This window comes from Lacerta agilis, chromosome 11, assembly GCF_009819535.1.
Source record: "Lacerta agilis isolate rLacAgi1 chromosome 11, rLacAgi1.pri, whole genome shotgun sequence".
Lineage (NCBI taxonomy): Eukaryota > Metazoa > Chordata > Lepidosauria > Squamata > Lacertidae > Lacerta > Lacerta agilis.
Genome location: NC_046322.1, coordinates 49,276,889 through 49,281,768, shown reverse-complemented (window position 1 = coordinate 49,281,768; position 4,880 = coordinate 49,276,889). Strand labels below are relative to the sequence as shown.

The window sequence follows — 4,880 nt, the reverse complement described above, 5'->3', positions numbered from 1 at the left end:
AACTCCATACCCTCCAACATTCCTTAGGACATCTTAAGGAAAAGTGGGACATTCAAATCAGAAACCGGGACGATGTCTCTAAATCAGGGACGTCCCTGGAAAATAGGGACACTTGGAGGGTCTGCAATTGTAGCGGGGGGTCCTGAATGCTGAAGGAATATGAATACATTATGTAATGGGGAGTAATGTATGTGGGTACCCATGGCAAGAAATAAGTGTGAGCTGGGCTGGATCAAAGTAACCAGTCACAATTCAATGTTCTGCATGTTACTGCACCTCAGAATAGGAAGCCCCCATTAATTCACTTTGCATCAGGCTAGGATTATGTACATACACAATGGGAATGTGGTGAAATATAGCATTACTTAAACATTGGAGTAAATACATCAGTGCTCCTTGGAGCCTCTGAATTGCTGTTTCACCTTTAATTATTTTGTTTTTCAAATGTTGGATCATGGTATTTTATTACTGGGATGTTTGTATAAAGTGACTAATAAGCTTAAAATAAAAATAACAATCCTGACTAAAAGCACTATGTCCAAGTAACTAAGTGCCAGGCCTGCCATAATATATTGTGATGATTTAAAAAAAAAAATTGCTGCCAGAGATATTAATGCCAGCCAGATTGACAAACCTGGTGTTGAAATGATTATTCGCAGTGGGGTGCAACTTTTACAAAATTCATAGATTCCACAATACAATTATTTTTCGATTATGCATATAATAAGCATTTTCAAGTTTTGCCAGAGGGATTGTTTATAACACTTCCTGGGCCTTCCCATCTCGTGCCCCTCTCCTGGTGTGCACTTTCCAGTGTGGATACAGTATATATAGAACCTCACAATATGATCTGTGAATTGATCAAAAGGTTTATGCAGAACTATGGAAGACTGGAATGTTTGAGCGCATGTCTCTGCAAACAGATGAAGGTGAACACAGTATTGAAACGCATTTCGCCTTATACTGCTAAAGCCATACGGATGAGTTTAACATCGTTCCTGTGTTGGTTGGAGCACTGAGTCAGACAAAAGAGCAGGAATTTGGAAAACTCTTCAGCAAATATTTAGCAGATCTTTGTAATCTTTTTGTGGTTTCCGCTAACTTCTGTCACTGGGGTCAGAAGCTTAGATATACTTATAGGTACTATGATGAGTCTCGAGGAGAGATCTATAGGTCCATTGAACACTTACATAAAATGGGTATGAGCAGGGGTCAGCAACCTTTTTCAGTCATGGGCCGGTCCACTGTACCTCAGACCATCTGGTGGGCCGGACTATATTTTTTTTGGGGGGGGGGAAATGAACGAATTCCTATGCCCCACAAATAACTCAGAGGTGCATTTTAAATAAAAGGACACATTCTACTCATGTAAAAACATGCTGATTCCCAGACCACTTGTGGGCCGGATTGAGAAGGCAATTGGGCTTCATCCAGCCCATGGGCCTTAGGTTGCCTACCCCTGGGTATGAGAATTATAGAGCAGCTCGACCCTGTGTCCTTTAGCAATTGCTTGAAGAAATACCATAATACGGTATGTGGAAAACATCCCATTGGGGTTTTACTAAGTGCTATCACAGAGGTCCAGAAGAATGGAATGAAAATGAGCTTCTCATTTTTTGAATTATGCCCAGTCAAGCCAGTGTCGAAACTGGCAAGAAAGCTCAGTGAGTTATGCAGCAGAGTTGCTAATGGTCTACTGAACATCTGACTACTCAGGGAAGACACCTGCACACGCAGTGGGGTCTCAGCCTTGCCCTTACAAAGATACAGTTCCTGGTCTATGGGTATGCAGTGGTACTTTGGTTCTCAAACTTAATCCGTTCCGGAAGTCCATTCCAAAACCAAAGCGTTCCAAAACCAAGGCGCGCTTTCCCATAGAAAGTAATGCAAAACCGATTAATCCATTCCAGATTTTTAAAAACAACCCCTAAAGCAGCAATTTAACATGAATTTTACTATCTAACGAGACCATTGGTCCATAAAATGAAAGCAATCATCAATGTACTGTACTATAAAATAAATAAGACAGTATTGTAGAGGATAAAAAATTTTTTTAAAAAATTTTCTTACCTGCACTGATGATAATCATTGTTTGGATGGGGGGGGGCTTTTATCCATTTCTGCAGTCACACAATCAATCAATCAATCAATCAATCAATCAGTAGCTGAACTGGGTTCCACAGTCACAAAAACAAATTACTGTATATTCTGGCGTATAAGACTACTTTTTAATCCAGGGAAATCTTCTCAAAAGTCAGGGGGCGTCTTATACGCCAGGTGGAGAATCTGCGGTCGAGTATATCTCAAACTCTATATTTTAACTGGAAAAGTTGGGGGTCGTCTTATACGCCCAGTCGTCTTATACGCCCAGTCATCTTATACGCCGGAAAATATGGTAACCAAAAAAGCCTCAAAAACAAAAATGCTAAATTAAATAGCAAAAACAAAAGCGCCAAACCTAATCCATTCCGCAAGTCCGTTTGACTTCCAAAATGTTTGAAAATTAAGGTGCAGCTTCTGATTGGTGCAGGCGCCCTGGAAACAATAGCTGACAACCGCATCGGACATTCGGTTTCCAAAAAAAGTTCGAAAACCAGAAAACTTACTTCCAGGTTTTCAGCGTTTGAGAACCAAGGCATTTCAGTACCAAGGTGTTTGAGAACCAAGGTACCACTGTACTGAAACCTCTAATAGAAGTCTTCTTTTTCTACCGGTAGTAGGTGTAGTCCTTCCTTAGTTACAATTTATTTTAAAACACTTCCTTGTTTATGACAAGGGAAGGAAGGCTGGTGTCAAAATGTTGTGACTTCCAAAAGCCAGCAGCTATAAAGGGATGAAACTTATCCATCCTTAAAGAAATCAGCCATGAGTGCTCACTGGAAGGGCAGATCCTGAAGTTGAAGCTCCAGTACTTTGGCCACCTCATGAGAAGAGAAGACTCCCTGGAAAAGACCCTGATGTTGGGAAAGATGGAGGGCACAAGGAGAAGGGGACAACAGAGGATGAGATGGTTGGACAGTGTTCTCGAAGCGACTGGCATGAGTTTGGCCAAACTGCGGGAGGCAGTGGAGGATAGGGGTGCCTGGCGTGCTCTGGTCTATGGGGTCACGAAGAGTCGGACACGACTGAACGACTGAACAACAACAACATAAAGGGATGGTGGCAGACAGTTCCCTCATAGATACAACATGCAAAAGCATTTACCACATCCCGGATTTGCACTCTGCAGATCTGTGCATATGTACTCTGCTTTCAGAATAGTTTTGCAAGTTGCAAGCAGATGAGGGTGGAAGCTTATTAATAAAAACGCATTTGTGAAAGATCCTGTGTCAGAATATAATAAAACTCCAGTATAGTCAATTACTAGCCATGTTGTACAATAAATATCTTCTGTTGACAACTTCCTGTGGTAGGCATATAGTCACATGAAGGAATGTATTAGAAATGTGGTGGTTGGTTTTGTTTTCACAGCCTTTGTGTCCATGGAAGACTTTGAAATCTTTGGGTGAAAAAAGTCACCAGTAAATATAAATGAAATGGTTCAGCAAGCACAGTTGGCCAGGTAAACATCCTTGTACTGCATTCTGTATGTTGCAACATTCACTCTCAGTTTCATCTGGTCTTTTCCATTCCATTGGAGTAGTTGTGTTTTTTGTTTTTTTAAAAAAGAGTAAGTGCATATATATTCTGCCTCCAGCAAAGAGCAAGTTATACACACAGAAAATCAACAACTCTTCAGGAGAAGAAAGGAAAGCAATTCGGAGTTGGCTGTAAGTGGGGAAAGGACATTTCAGATTTGAAAAAAACAACCCAAAGGTTTAGGAGATGGGTGGATAACAAAAAAAATACATCTTGCTTTGATTCAGCCAAATATTTCTTACGTTGTTTTTTTTTTAACAAAGGCTTATGATGATGATGTAGAAAAATAGCTAAAGAAGCTGAAAACCAAGACCAAATAAACCAAATGAAGACAACCTAACAGATATATATAAACCTTTCCCTCAATTTTGCCTTTAGTCTGCTCTCCTTTTAATTCACTTCTCCTGTTATTTCCCTCCTTCAAATGCTTTTGCCCCTTTCTGTCAAATAAAGCATTTTTCTTTCTTCCCTGCACTGCCCATTACCCTATTTCCTCAATTAACTTATCTCTGTTTTTTTTAATTGTATCCAAGTATTCTTTTGTAATTGCAACCAAGTGTTTTTTTATAATTGTATCCAGGTAATTTTAAATTGCATCTAGTTTTGTCCCCCCCCCTCTTGTAATTGTGTCTTTACTACTTGTAAATGTGAATCCTTACTGTGACCCTTATGCAATTGTTACATGTGGCATCTTTGCAAATGGAATTGACCCTTTTGTATCCTTGTGCCTTATCAGTGTTTGTTCAACTTCTCTATGATTGTAATTACTTTCAGGAAAATAAGAATTGGAACCCATGTATTCAAATTGCATCACTTTATTGCTACCATGAAAGTAAAAATGTTGTTTTTCAGCTTCAACCTAATCACTTCCGCTTAGCTCCCCTTCCTTCTTTCATAAAGTGCCAGACGACCAGATCCGTTTCCTTTGACCCTGTGGGGAGAGGAATTCATTTGTTAGATAAAACTCTCATCCCTACAGTTATTCTAGAAAAACTGGATTACCACATAATTTGCCACCTCCCCCTGGATTTCAACAGTAGGTATTACCTCCCCTCTGCATCCTTCACCCATGTACTTCCCCCTTATCTTGTAAATTGACGAACCTGTGTTGAATAAGACCACCCACAATTGCAACTGTATAAAATTCTGAACTTACCTTTGAGTTGGGTTCCTCATACCTTTTGTCACCTTTGTGCGTATACCTGATTATCGTCTTCCAAAGCAGCTACTCTATTCTGAAC

At 40.0% G+C, this 4,880-nt stretch overlaps 1 pseudogene; it reads left to right on the top strand.

Annotated features, from left to right (window-relative positions):
* Positions 1-201: 201 nt before the first annotated feature.
* On the top strand, positions 202-1,700 carry LOC117055309 (annotated as a pseudogene).
* Positions 1,701-4,880: the final 3,180 nt, after the last annotated feature.